Source organism: Lactuca sativa, chromosome 4 (assembly GCF_002870075.4).
Source record: "Lactuca sativa cultivar Salinas chromosome 4, Lsat_Salinas_v11, whole genome shotgun sequence".
Lineage (NCBI taxonomy): Eukaryota > Viridiplantae > Streptophyta > Magnoliopsida > Asterales > Asteraceae > Lactuca > Lactuca sativa.
This window is the reverse complement of record NC_056626.2, coordinates 296,987,627-297,002,768: the sequence shown is the minus strand read 5'-3', so window position 1 is coordinate 297,002,768 and position 15,142 is coordinate 296,987,627. Positions and strand designations below refer to the sequence as shown.

The 15,142-nt window shown below is 38.4% G+C and overlaps 1 pseudogene; it reads right to left on the bottom strand.

Moving 5' to 3' along the window:
- Positions 1-323: 323 nt before the first annotated feature.
- On the bottom strand, positions 324-14,977 carry LOC111882887 (protein CELLULOSE SYNTHASE INTERACTIVE 1-like; annotated as a pseudogene).
- Between the last annotated feature and the right edge of the window lie 165 nt (positions 14,978-15,142).

Genomic DNA, 15,142 nt, shown 5'->3' with positions numbered 1-15,142 from the left:
ATTTCTATTTTGAACTTCCAGTTCCCTCCCTAGTTACTTGCTAGTCCAAGGTTCTTTTAATTATAAATTGTCGCTTAAAAAAACTAATCCAACAGTCATAAGGGTGTTCATGTAAATGATTGATAAACACGTAAATGATTAAAAAATACAACCCTAATATAATACATAATACAACCAAAAAAATTCTCATTATTTTGGTAGGTTGTCGTCAAATAAAAAATCAATTTCACATTAGTTTAAACTAACATTCACACATCTTACTAGAAACAACAAAAAGACACTGCAAACACAAGTCGGGTCCAGTTTGAATCAAAAGGTTAGAACACAACAATTACAAGAAACAACTGTTCATGAGGCTATACTTTGAAATCTACAATATAAAGCGTCATTTAAAAAAATTATATACAAAAAAAGGTTCAAAAACAAGTTACTTGTTTGACCATTGAAATTCTATTTCAAGATTCCTCAAGGCACCATTTTTGCTTTCGGGCAGCAAAGCATACTCACCTGCCACTACCCCCAACATCCCCACTTAGTGAACCTATATTGTTACTTCCCAAACGAACTCTACACAAAAAAAATATAAAATCCTCGATAATGTGTTTATTTTGACTTAATGTCCTTTATAGTGAGTTATTTAAGCATTCAACTTTCATTTCTTTATATTGTAGCATTCTACTTCAATTTTATCTTATTAAGACAGTGTAGTTTGAAAAATCTATTAAATTATAGTAAAACATTTGTTACATAGCAACACTATACGAGAAATGACAAAATGTCTAGGGACATTTTCGAGATCAGAGCGAAGAGCACATCCACGTCTTTTCCACAGACGAGAGTTGTAGAGTGAATCTATGTGTTGCCTTTTTAGATGGGTCATTATCTACGCATTTCATTGTAAAGCTCCTGCAGCCTATATACCTTTCCCATCGTGCTTTTATTTTTGTATGAGATGTTTAGCTTCTAGCCTTTAGGAAGACTTTCAAAGGACCGAATAAAGTTCTCATCCCACTTCGGATTAGAGCATGTTGCAACCACCTAAAGAAACAAATTCAACAATATATTAATAACTTATTTTTGAATTTTAATAAAAATATAGTTTAAAATTAATAAATATAAATGTACCTTGGTTTTCCTGGAAGGAGTGTTACCAAGTGTAAGCTTGCAGTACACAGTCAGATTACACACCGATTGTTTTCATATTATTATTGTGTTTAATTATGGCCATCAATGTCCCCGGTAAACATTGACAAACAAAAACTCGGCTTTTTCTTGAAACCGGGGTGTGCCAGACTAGATCAAGTACTACAACAAGGGTATTGCATATGCAGCAACATTTCATTTGGATCTAGAGATATCAGCAGGGCATGCAGACCACACTAGCCTCAAAATAAATAGTGCGTCCAATACAGCTTCATGAGTTGCTTCTATGCCAGTTTTGAGTGATGTCACTAAATGTGGGAAGCTTAATGTTGTGGGTTCAAAGGATCTTAAACGTGGGAAGTTTCCAAAAACTGCGTTTAGGGCTTTTAAATACTCCTCATGGACTGTCCCAGTTGCCTACAAATCCTTTTCAATAACAGCTGTATGAGTATTCAACATATGAGATAAAGGCTCAGTAGATAACATACCTTTTTTTGTTTGTTTATTATAGTATCTTTCAATTTTTTCTTTTATTATGATATTATACTTTGAAGAAGTCTAAGTAATAGCTGTGAAAATTGCTTTATATTTGCAGATGCACGACCATTTAAAATAAGGGATGAAAGATCATCAGAAGGAGATAAATTAAAGGTTAAATGCAAGAAATAGCATGGTGCTTTTGTTTATTTGTGTGTTGTATCCTGCTTTAATTTCTATCTTTTACATCATTGTAGTTTCGGGTTTCTTACTCAGGGTTAAATGCAAGAAATATAAGTGTATCTCCATTGATTTCTATATTATAGCATCTTACTTTCATTTGTTCTGGTTACAACATTTTACTTAGTTATAGCAATGTCATCGAAATACAAAGCATTTTTAACTACTTTGGGTATATTTTTCAAAATAAAATCTTTGTACTCTAATAAAAGAATATGTTTATTCTCTTTTTGCCATTTGTCATCCTATTATGACTTCTAATTAATGTTATGTCATTTGTCAACCTATTGGTTCTCCATTTCAAATTTCAAATTTTCCACTCTACTTACATTAAATTGATAACATTAGAATAAAAATTAAAAAAAAAATAGTACAGATTATAAGGTCATATAATTTCATGTATTTATTTAAATCAATGATTACAATTTTATATAACTAAAAGAACATCTCTTAATTAATAATTCATTTAAAATAATTGATTAATAATTTTGAGTTTTTACTATGAAAGTTTAATTAATTTTGTAACCGTAGGAACCACAGGTTATAAACTAGTGCATTATAAAGAAAAAGACTGAAATCACAATGCGACACTTTGGTAATTTTTTTAAGGTATGATGCCTTATTAAAAAAATTTTGAATGTACAAATGTTGTAACCGAAAGAAATGAAAGTACGATGCTATAATAAACAAATCAAAAAAGTTTGTTGCCATCGTTTGATTAGGGATGAGCAAAGGAACCGATCTGGCTAGAATCGGCCCGAACCGGACCCGGACAGGGACCGAAGTCGGCCGAAATTAAGAGCCAAACCGGACTGCCGGTTCTACCGGTTCCCGGTTCCTACCGGTTCTTGTCGTGTCTTCAATGTTGAAATCGATCCTTGATAAATAGCAACAAATTGTTCCGGTTTTTTACGATTCTACCAGTTCCGGTTCCTACCGGTTCCCTGTTTCAAAAATCTACAAGAATATTGTCACACCCCCAAACCAGAATGGCGGAAACATTCGGGGGTGGATGACTTCACGTAGTATCACAACCATTGAATATTGTAAAGAAAGTAACACAACCATCACATATATAATGAAAACGTATGTTGTTGCGTTATACATATTAGCAAAAGAATATTACAATGAGATGATAAATGTTTAATAATAAAACATCCTTAGTGTTCCCTTCTCCAAAAGTTGGTGGTTACCTGTATTACTGATTCCCTGAGAAATACAAGTGGTTTCGAAAAAGTGTCAACAATTAAGTTGGTGAGTTCATAAGTGTTTTGCATTGAAAAGTATGTCCTTTTTGATGGTAAATCGATGAACGAGGTTTTCAGAAAATCCAATATTTTCTATAAATGATTTGAAAAGTTTCCTGTGTTGGAGTGCGTTTGTGTTTTCCATACTTGAATAATAGTGATAAAATTTGTGTTAACGATAAAATGGAAAACTGAAATGCATATATGAATCTCGTAAATCAAACTTGTTTTTATACTTTTATGTGAGTTTTATAACCATACTATTGACACTGACGGCCTATAACAACATTCTTTAGGTGTTGTAGTGTTATGACATTTGTCACCCCAGACCTGCCGGTCTAACTATACCTAATAGTTTAGGTGCGGGATTGTCAATCCCGTATAGATCTATACACAAGTATCACGCTCTCTCTCCAAGAGATTATAGTATATAATACATTACTTGAAATGCATACATACGAGTACGTTGAAGTTTAAATGTCTCACATTACTTGGTATGAACAGATTTACGATAATAAAGACTTTACTTCTTTTGAAAGCATTTCATTTGTCGTGATGTATATGTAAAATGTATGAATCACTTGAATACAATGCTCATTATAGTTTCTCAAAAGTATGTTCCCATTTGGTAATAACAACTTTGTGATATAATAGCCCTTTAAACATAAAGTTATTTTTGTATCGAAACCTTATAAGAACGATAATATAATTATGTTTATAAAATGATACTTTGATTCGTAATGTACTTGTATTCCCCCCCCCCCCTAAAACTTAAAAAGAATTGAAAAGTAGGGGTATGAACTCACTCGTTAAGTTTGAAGAGAGAGGCTAGGGTCGAGCAGAACTTCGACCGCGGATGGTTGCGTCGTTGGGCTCTTCGGGGATCTCTGCAGCGTAAATCTTTCGTCGGGGGCTCGAGTGCGGAAACCGAGGTCGTCGGGACAGCTTCTTGTGCTTTGAAGTGTGTGAGAGTAACTGGAGATTTGAGAAAGTGTGCCTAAACTCGCAGCTGATGCCATCTATTTATAGTGCTGGGAGAGTGAGTACGTGGGGCGTAATTTTGGAGTACGCTGGGCGTACTCACGTACACGGCGCGTACGTCGTTACGCTGGGCGTAATATAGCGTCATGGCTTACGACTCCTGGCTAGCTAAGCGTAGAGGGGGCGGGCCGATGGGACTCGACTCTGGGTCTAGTACGCGGGCGTACTCCCAGAGAACGCGGGGCGTAACCCGGCCTGTCCTTTTCTAAATTCCGTAACTTTCGCGTACGAGCTCCGTTTTTCATGTTCTCTATATCCACGCGTAGGTGAGATTATGTTCTACAACTTTCATTTAGACTCCGTCGGCTAGTTATGACTTTATTTTTAATGATATATTTTTAATAGACTGGGCCTTCTAAAGTTCGTTAAAAATTCATAGGTTCTTTATTCGACGTCGGTTTTCGTTTGTCTTTTTATTGTTTTATTACCACTGAGGAGATCTTCAACTTCCGTTTAGGTGGCGATAGCTAAATAACACTCGATCTTCAATCCGAGTTTTTAGCCCTCTACTACTGTTACGAAACTTTCAAAATCCGTAACTTCTTCATACGAGGTCCAATTTGGGCGATCTTTTTATGCACGCTCACCTTTCAACGAGATCCACGACTTTTGTTTAGATACTTAAGGCTAAAATGTATTTTATTGAGATTTTTCTTTTTATGTCAAATAATGTTTTAACGTCGTGTCGTAAATATATGAGTGGTTATAATTTCTTCAATATAACTCGGTTTTGAGCGTTCTTTATGTTTTTGGAAACCTTGGCATGATATCTAATATTCGATGCAGCCCAACCTTGATACTTGAACGCTTTATTTTCGAGGTTAATTTTGTTGTATTTAGCTTTCGAGTGTTACAATGCTTTGGAAAAATATAGGGTTGTCACATCATCCCCCTGTTAAGGGAATTTCGTCCCGAAATTTAATCTAAGATAGTGTTTACTGTTTAAGGAAAAAGATGCTGGTACTTTTGTTTCATCTGATCCTCGCGTTCCCAGGTGTATTCAGGTCCTCACTTGGCGTTCCAGCAGACCTTTACAATGGGTATTCGGCTTTGTTTAGTCCTTTTGATTTCCCGATCCATGATCTCTACTGGTTCCTCCACAAACTGGAGGTTTTCGTTTATTGCAATTTCGTCTAGAGGGACAACAAGGGTCTCGTCGGATAAGCACTTCTTTAGATTTGATACGTGAAAGGTAGGGTGTACGTTGTGGAGTTCCTGAGGTAGTCTAAGTTTGTAGGCCACTGGACCGATCCTGGCAAGGATCTCGAATGGTCCGATGTATCTAGGGTTCAGTTTTCCACGTTTTCCGAAGCGTATTAAACCTTTCCAAGGTGAGACTTTGAGTAGGACATGGTCTCCAACTTGGAATTCCAAGGGTTTGCGTCTCTTATCTGCGTAACTCTTTTGTCTATCCCTTGATGCTTTTAAACGTTCTCGGATTTGAACAATCTTCTCCATAGTCTCCCTTATGATTTCTGGTCCAGTGAGCGTGTTGTCAGTTGCTTGTCCTTTTGCTAGTTGCGTGTCCCCCACTTCGGCCCAGCACAAAGGTGACCTGCATTTGCGGCCATAGAGGGCTTCGAACGGGGCAGCTTTGATACTGGTGTGGTAGCTATTGTTGTACGAGAACTCGACCAAGGGTAGATGTGTGTCCCATGCTTTTCCAAAATCGATTATGCAAGCTCTCAGCATGTCTTCTAGGGTTTGTATAGTTCTCTCGCTCTGGCCGTCGGTTTGTGGGTGATAAGCGGTACTCATGTCTAGTCTTGTCCCCAAAGCTTTTTGTAGCGACTGCCAGAACCTTGAGGTGAATCTACTATCTCAGTCCGAGATAATGGATATGGGCACACCATGCAGTCGTACAATTTCTCTGAGGTATGTCCTTGTTAACTTCTCCAATTTATCCGTCTCTTTGATCGATAGGAAATGCGCTGACTTAGTTAACCTGTCGACAATTACCCAAATGGTGTCGAGTCCGCTTGTTGTCTTGGGTAGTTTTGTTATGAAATCCATGGTTATCCGCTCCCACTTCCATTCGGGTATTTCTGGTTGTTGTAATAAACCCGAGGGCTTCTGATATTCCACCTTGACTTTGGCACATGTCAGGCATTTGCTCACGTAGGTAGCAATTTCGGCTTTCATGTTTTGCCACCAGTACAACTCCTTGAGATCGAGATACATCTTATCGGAGCCGGGATGTATGGAGTATCGTGTTTTATGGGCTTCGTCCATAACGATTTCTCTGAATCCACCAAACTTTGGTATCCAAATTCAATCCATGAAATAACGAATTCCGTTGTTCTTGGTCTCAAGGTTCTTATCCATTCCCGTTAGGGCTTCTCCTGTCACATTTTCGGATTTCAAGGCTTCTATTTGGGCTTCCTTGATTTGCGTGAACAGGTGTGATTGGATCGTCATAGTTAGGGATTTCACTTGGTGACCTGAGTACTCCTTCCGACTGAGTGCATCAGCCACTACATTAGCCTTTCCAGGGTGATATTGAATTTCGCACTCGTAATCACTTAGTAGTTCTATCCATCGTCTTTGTCTCATGTTGAGTTCCTTCTGATTGAGGATATGTTGGAGGCTTTTATGATCAGTGAAGATGGTACATTTTGTGCCGTAGAGATAGTGTCTCCATATCTTCAGAGCGAAGACGACTGCCCCTAGTTCAAGATCGTGCGTTGTGTAGTTCACTTCGTGCGTCTTTAGTTGCCTTGAGGCGTAGGCGATGACCTTCCCTCTTTGCATTAAGACACACCCAAGTCCTTGGTTTGATGCATCACAATAGACCACGAAGTCCTCCGTTCCCTCTGGCAGGGTTAGGATGGGCGTACTACATAAGGCTCGCTTTAGTGTCTGAAATGCGCTGTCTTGTTTTTCTCCCCAGTCGAAGGTCACATTTTTCTGGGTTAGGGTGGTAAGTGGCTTGGCAATCTTTGAAAAGTTCGGTATGAATCTTCGGTAATACCCGGCAAGTCCCAAAAATTGCCGGATTTCTGTAGGGGTTCTTGGAGTAGTCCAACTATCTATTGCCTTTATCTTGGAGGGGTCCACGTATATTCCTTCTTTGCTTACAACATGTCCTAGGAAATTCACTTCTCGAATCCAAAATTCACATTTGGAAAATTTTGCGTAAAGTTTCTCTGCCCTTAGTGTTTCCAGTACTTGGCGGAGATGTTGGTTGTGTTCTTCCTGGCTTCTTGAATAGATAAGTATATCATCTATGAACACGATCACGAACTTATCCAGGAAGGGACGACATACTCGGTTCATCAAGTCCATGAACACTGCTGGAGCATTCGTCAATCCGAAGGGCATTACTACAAATTCATAGTGACCATAACGTGTTCGGAAAGCCGTTTTGGGGATGTCTCCTTCTAGTACTCGCAGTTGGTGATAACCAGATCTTAGATCGATCTTTGAGAAGTAGCTTGCTCCCTGTAGTTGGTCGAATAGATCGTCTATGCGCGGTAAGGGATATCGGTTCTTGATCGTGAGTTTGTTCAGTTCCCGATAATTGATGCACATGCGAAAGGATCCGTCCTTCTTTTTCACGAATAGGACTGGCGCTCCCCATGGTGAGAAGCTCGGTCTGATGAATCCCTTGCTCAGCAGTTCGTTTAATTGACTGGATAGTTCCTGCATCTCGACTGGGGCTAAACGGTAAGGTGACTTTGCTACAGGGGTAGCTCCGGGGATTAAGTCGATTCTGAACTCGACTTGATGTTCCGGTGGGATTCCTGGAAGATCTTCTGGGAAAATATCCGGGAAGTTGCAGACTTCTGGAATGTCTTTAATGTTTTTCGATTCTCATTTCTTGTCTACTACGTGGGCTAGAAAGGCATGATATTCCTTACGAAGATACTTTTGTGCTTTAATACAGGAAATGATTTGTAAACTTGAACTAGGTTTGTTGCCATAAATGACAAGAGTTTCGCCGTTTGGCAGATTTAGGCGAACAACCCTTTCGTGGCAAAGGATATCGGCATGGTGAAGGCTCAACCAGTCCATACCGATGATGACATCGAAACTTCTTATGGAAATGGGCATAAGATCGACTCGAAACAAGCGCTCGTTTAAATTTAGTGTGCACCCTACGTACAAATCGTTTGCGTGTTCTGTTTTACCGTTTGCCATTTATACAGTGAATATTTTATTGAGTGGTTGGGGTTTTTGATTAAGTAGGTGTTTGAATTTATGACTCACAAAACTTCTCTCCGCACCGCAGTTAAAAAGTATGCATGCATAAGTGTTGTTGAGTAGGAACGTACCCGTAACCACCGTGGGGTCTGCTATTGCTTCATTCTGTCCTACTACCAACACTCTCCCTACACCGCCAATATTCCTTTCCTTGGGATAATCCCTCCTGAAGTGTCCAGTCTCTCCGCACCCATAACACGCCCGGCTTACTCCAGTGCCTGAAACTCGAGTGATTGGTCGTGTCGGTGCTTTACAGAAACGGGTTGTGTGCCCTTTCCTGTCACAGTTCTTGCAGTGCATCTCGCGACAAATACCATGGTGATGGTAGTTGCACTTGCTGCACTTGGGCAGATTCCCCGCATATGGTTTTGTTGGTGCAGAGGTAGCAGGAGTTTTGGTGGGGGTAGTAGCAGCATGAACCGCAACCATTTGCTTCTTTGAAGGTTCTTGCGAAGTTTGCCCCTTCCTTTTGTTCCAAAATTTATTCTTGTTGTTGTTGTTGGCATTGATTTCATTGTTGCTGTTCCCTTTGGTTGGTTCAGCCATAATCGCCGCGACTCCTTGACAGACACCATGATCAACAAGAGATTGCGCTAGTTCCTTAGCGCTGGCGAAAGTCAAGGGTTTGGAGGCTAATACACTTCCTCGAAGTTTGGGTGATAATCCCCAGATGTATCTCTCGACCTTTTGGCTCTCCAGGGTTAACATTCCTGGGCAAAGTGTTATTAAGTCACTGAACCTGTTGGTGTAACCTGCTATGTCCGAACCTACCATCGAAAGGTTCCACAGTTCCTATTCAAGCTTCTGAATCTCGCCTCTTGGGCAGTATTCTCGAATTCTTTTCAGGTTTTCCCAACCCATGGAGTTTGCCAACACCAGGGTTAGTGTCTGGACGTGGCCGTTCCACCATGTCAGGGCGCGTTCAGAGAAAGTAAAAGCGGCAAACTTTACTTTGCTTTCTTCAGGACATGCACAGATTTCGAATACAGCTTCCGTTTTCTCTATCCATTGAGATAGAGCCAATACTCCCCCAGTCCCATAAAAGGGAATAGGTTTTCCGTTGGTGAAGTCTTTGTAAGTGCATACCCCTGAACGGCTTTGACCTTGGCCATTTGTAAAACTGTTTGTTCCTCCCCCCGATCCATTGTTACTCATTTGTGCCATTGTTGCAGTTACAGCAGCGGTTACAGCAGTCTGGAACATAACGGTGTCCATAATTGGAGGAGGTGGTGGAGGTGGTGTTGAAGTTGAGTTTCTGCGTGTTGATCTACGAGGAGGCATGTTCTGGTAGAGAAAAATAAGAATGAATACTATAAGTTTCTAATGTTTTGACAATCGTGTGTTAGTTGTATCTTGTAATTTGTTTTGACTTTAGTTTATGGTTTCAAGGTAGGCATAGAAATTTAAAACTCGTAATTTTTGAGAGGTATATAATAAGAAATACTTCATATTCATTCATATAGGTCACACTTGAGGTGTGTTACATTACATATCTTGTTCGGGAAAATTTGACCCTCCTAGAGGTCTCCGATTGCAGATACAAAAGGGAAATAAGGGAAAAACTTTTATCCGAAATCCTAATCTATAACAAAATTGTTGGGCATCGAACGAGCTCTACTTGCGGCGTTTGGAGCTAGACTCGGCATCCGACCGTTTGACTCCCATTAGTCGCCTCTCGAGATCTGCTTGTTGTTCCTTCATTTCTCTTATTTTTGCCAGAGCCGTTATCATTTGGTTCTGAAGTGTCCCCGTGTAGATTTGGGTATTCTCATGTAGTCCTTCCAAACGGCGGATGTCAGCGGCGTTACCTTGGGTAGCAGCATTGATCTCGCGAACTCTGGCTGCTTGTTGGTCCGCCTGGTAGTTCTGGTTAGCTATAGCATTCACGACGACAGGAAGTGCTCGATCAGCTGAGCCTCCCCCACTAACATTGTAAAAATCTCGGCACATGCCGAAAGGAGGGCGTACACCTTGCTGGCGGCTCCAGTAGTAGAGGTGGCTTCCCCAGATGGGGATGGGTCCCGGTTGATATGGTCTGATTACGGGAGGATGAGGGATGGGAGGGTCGTACACTTCTGGCTCGGAGTCTGTCCCGCTAGAAATCTCCTCGATCTCTTCGTCGACTTCGAATTCCTCTCCGACTTCGACTTCGAATTCTTCCTCGATAACCCCTTCGGGTTCTTCCTCGATCTCTTCTTCGATTTCCTCTGGGTCTTCTTCTATCCAACCGCCGTTGCCTTGGTTTGGGTAGTAGGGATCTCCTGGTAAATGGAATCCGGCCATTTGTCTGTACTAGGATAGATGTATGAGAACGTTATAAGAAAAGAAATTTCTATTTAGCGACTTATTATTTTTAACTATAACTTTTATTGTACAACTATTTTTAATAATACTTCTATATTATTTCAACTTGGCGAAACTAAAATAATTTTGTATTTGGTAAGTTTTCGGCTTATTGTCCACTATAACCATTCCTCGACGTACGTTGGTCAAATCTAGGATAAATATAGTTGATCAGGCTATATTTATTCTCGACATGATTACATACCCCGGGGATCAATCGTAGTGGCGTAACTTGCCTTAATACTTTTTAGTAAAACTTGTTATGATTCGAGATTAATGCATGCTTTGTAAAAATGTATATCTTTTAAAAGAACGTATTTTGTTCAAGAAAATGTTTTGTCAGAGGGTTTTTGGCCCCCCTTGCATTTATAGTTTGTATATCGTATGTGGTTCGATATACTTAGTTCACTATAAACAATGCTCTGATACCAATCTGTCACACCCCCAAACCAGAATGGCGGAAACATTCGGGGGTAGATGACTTCACGTAGTATCACAACCATTGAATATTGTAAAGAAAGTAACACAACCATCACATATATAATGAAAACGTAGGTTGTTGCGTTATACATATTAGCAAAAGAATATTACAATGAGATGATAAATGTTTAATAATAAAACATCCTTAGTGTTCCCTTCTCCAAAAGTTGGTGGTTACCTGTATTACTGATTCCCTGAGAAATACAAGTGGTTTCGAAAAAGTGTCAACAATTAAGTTGGTGAGTTCATAAGTGTTTTGCATTGAAAAGTATGTCCTTTTTTATGGTAAATCGATGAACGAGGTTTTCAGAAAATCCAATATTTTCTATAAATGATTTGAAAAGTTTCCTGTGTTGGAGTGCGTTTGTGTTTTCCATACTTGAATAATAGTGATAAAATTTGTGTTAACGATAAAATGGAAAACTGAAATGCATATATGAATCTCGTAAATCAAACTTGTTTTTATACTTTTATGTGAGTTTTATAACCATACTATTGACACTGACGGCCTGTAACAACATTCTTCAGGTGTTGTAGTGTTATGACATTTGTCACCCCAGACCTGCCGGTCTAACTATAGCTAATAGTTTAGGTGCAGGATTGTCAATCCCGTATAGATCTATACACAACTATCACGCTCTCTCTCCAAGAGATTATAGTATATAATACAGGACTTGAAATGCATACATACGAGTACGTTGAAGTTTAAATGTCTCACATTACTTGGTATAAACAGATTTACGATAATAAAGACTTTACTTCTTTTGAAAGCATTTCATTTGTCGTGATGTATATGTAAAATGTATGAATCACTTGAATACAATGCTCATTATAGTTTCTCAAAAGTATGTTCCCATTTGGTAATAACAACTTTGTGATATAATAGCCCTTTAAATATAAAGTTATTTTTGTATCGAAACCTTATAAGAACGATAATATAATTATGTTTATAAAATGATACTTTGATTCGTAATGTACTTGTATTTCCCCCCCCCCCCCTAAAACTTAAAAAGAATTGAAAAGTAGGGGTATGAACTCACTCGTTAAGTTTGAAGAGAGAGGCTAGGGTCGAGCAGAACTTCGACCGCGGATGGTTGCGTCGTTGGGCTCTTCGGGGATCTCTGCAGCGTAAATCTTTCGTCGGGGGCTCGAGTGCGGAAACCGAGGTCGTCGGGACAGCTTCTTGTGCTTGGAAGTGTGTGAGAGTAACTGGAGATTTGAGAAAGTGTGCCTAAACTCGCAGCTGATGCCATCTATTTATAGTGCTGGGAGAGTGAGTACGCGGGGCGTAATTTTGGAGTACGCTGGGCGTACTCACGTACGCGGCGCGTACGTCGTTACGTTGGGCGTAATATGGCGTCATGGCTTACGACTCCTGGCTAGCTAAGCGTAGAGGGGGCGGGCCGATGGGACTCGACTCTGGGTCTAGTACGCGGGGCGTACTCCCAGAGAACGCGGGGCGTAACCCGGCCTGTCCTCTTCTAAATTCCGTAACTTTCGCGTACGAGCTCCGTTTTTCGTGTTCTCTATATCCACGCGTAGGTGAGATTATGTTCTACAACTTTCATTTAGACTCCGTCGGCTAGTTTTGACTTTATTTTTAATGATATATTTTTAATAGACTGGGCCTTCTAAAGTTCGTTAAAAATTCATAGGTTCTTTGTTCGACGTCGGTTTTCGTTTGTCTTTTTATTGTTTTATTACCACTGAAGAGATCTTCAACTTCCGTTTAGGTGGCGATAGCTAAATAACACTCGATCTTCAATCCGAGTTTTTAGCCCTCTACTACTGTTACGAAACTTTGAAAATCCGTAACTTCTTCATACGAGGTCCAATTTGGGCGATCTTTTTATGCACGCTCACCTTTCAATGAGATCTACGACTTTTGTTTAGATACTTAAGGCTAAAATGTATTTTATTGAGATTTTTCTTTTTATGTCAAATAATGTTTTAACGTCGTGTCGTAAATATATGAGTGGTTATAATTTCTTCAATATAACTCGGTTTTGAGCGTTCTTTATGTTTTTGGAAACCTTGGCATGATATCTAATATTCGATGCAGCCCAACCTTGATACTTGAACGCTTTATTTTCGAGGTTAATTTCGTTGTATTTAGCTTTCGAGTGTTACAATGCTTTGGAAAAATATAGGGTTGTCACAAATATGATCCCGGTCCCGGCCCGACAGGTTTCATCGGGTTCTGGTTCCGGTATCGATTCCGGTTCCGGTACCGGTTCCGGCCAGTTCCCCGATCCATATGTTCATCCTTACATTTGATCCTTTTTTTAATAAAGAATTGTACTTTAGTCATTTTGAAAGTAGAATCTAGTAATAGAAAGAAATGGAAGTCGGATGCAACAATACATAGATAACTAGAAGTAACATGGTATTCCTTGGATAGCCTAATATGTGGATACCAGTTACGGTGTAATTGATGGATTTTGAACATTTTAACACTCCTATGATGTACATGCAACCCTATAAACATCAGATCTATGTTTTCTCTATTATACATGCAAATATTCAATATTCGAAGGTTTCATCCTAACTAGCATAATATGAAGCAACTATATTATAAAAATCTAGTAGAATGACATACCTTTTGATGAAGCTTGATGTTTTTAACCTTTAAGAGACTAGTGCCCCAAGTGTTGTACCTCAAATGGTTCACACAACACCAAGAACTCTTGGAATAACCTGAGAATAAGGATACTTTCACCAAATCGGTTTTTCCCTCTTGTGTACACACTCTAGTGCTCATTTCATGAACATGGGACCTCTTTATATAATGTGGAGGATTAGGGTTACATTTATGTAAACCCTAATGCCCATGACCTTTCATTTCCATAGGATCAATGGGTTAAACACTCCATCGACTATCCATGAAAGCTTAGCCCTACCTAAATGAACTTGGCCCACCATTTATGTAAGAGTTCATATTTAATTAGTTCCTTTTGATACTAAATTAATTATTGATCAATATTAGTTAAATAATATGATTTCATATTAATATTTATAATATACTAATATAAATCATAAGTATCTTTTTTCTCATTTTGTATATCCAATTGTTCTGATGTCATGCAACCCAAATGGACCATGCCAAATCGGGTCAAGTACATACCAATTATAGTTATGGACTTAGACACTAATGCAATAGTAATGCCATAAAATACAATATATTTTCATCTATTTGTGTATTATATCATCATATTTCATTTCATTCTATTAGAGCATTGTACTTTCAATATTTTCTTATTAGGCAATTATACTTAAAGAAAATCTACGCAAATATAGCATTTTAATTTCAATTTTTTCTTATTAGGACATTATACTTTAAAAAATCCACTCAATTATGGTAGTAAAAATTGGTTTGTATTGAACACATTGTTATCACCAAGTACATTTTTCAAGGTATAATGTTGTGGAATGAAGAAACAAATATAGGATATATGTGCCCAAGTAGATGTAAGAATTTATGGCTTATAGCTCTAACAGTCTCACTAGACGCATATTCTTGGATGGTATTGTTGGAAAAAAGAAGCATGATAAAATTGGTTGCATAAAAAACACTAATTATAAATTGAAACAAACACTTTATTTTTCTAAAGAAACTTTATACAATCAAATGCATGAAAAAATTGGTTGCATAAAAAAATACTAATTATAAACTACGAGTTATCAAAGAAAATATATTTGGTTATTTCTTTTCCAAAAAAAATATCAAACATATTTTCCGAAACCAACGTTTACCAAACATGATAATAAACATCTGTAACATGTAAAATAGACTTTGATATCATTTAAGAGTTTTGAAAAGTTAAATCTTTCAAACATGTAAAAAAAAGACTTTGATACCACTAAACGAGTATTAGAAAGTTAAAATCAATAATTTTTATAATACAATTTATAAACAGCAAATAAAAATGATTTAAAATAATTATTATTTTAAGATTATTTTAACAAAA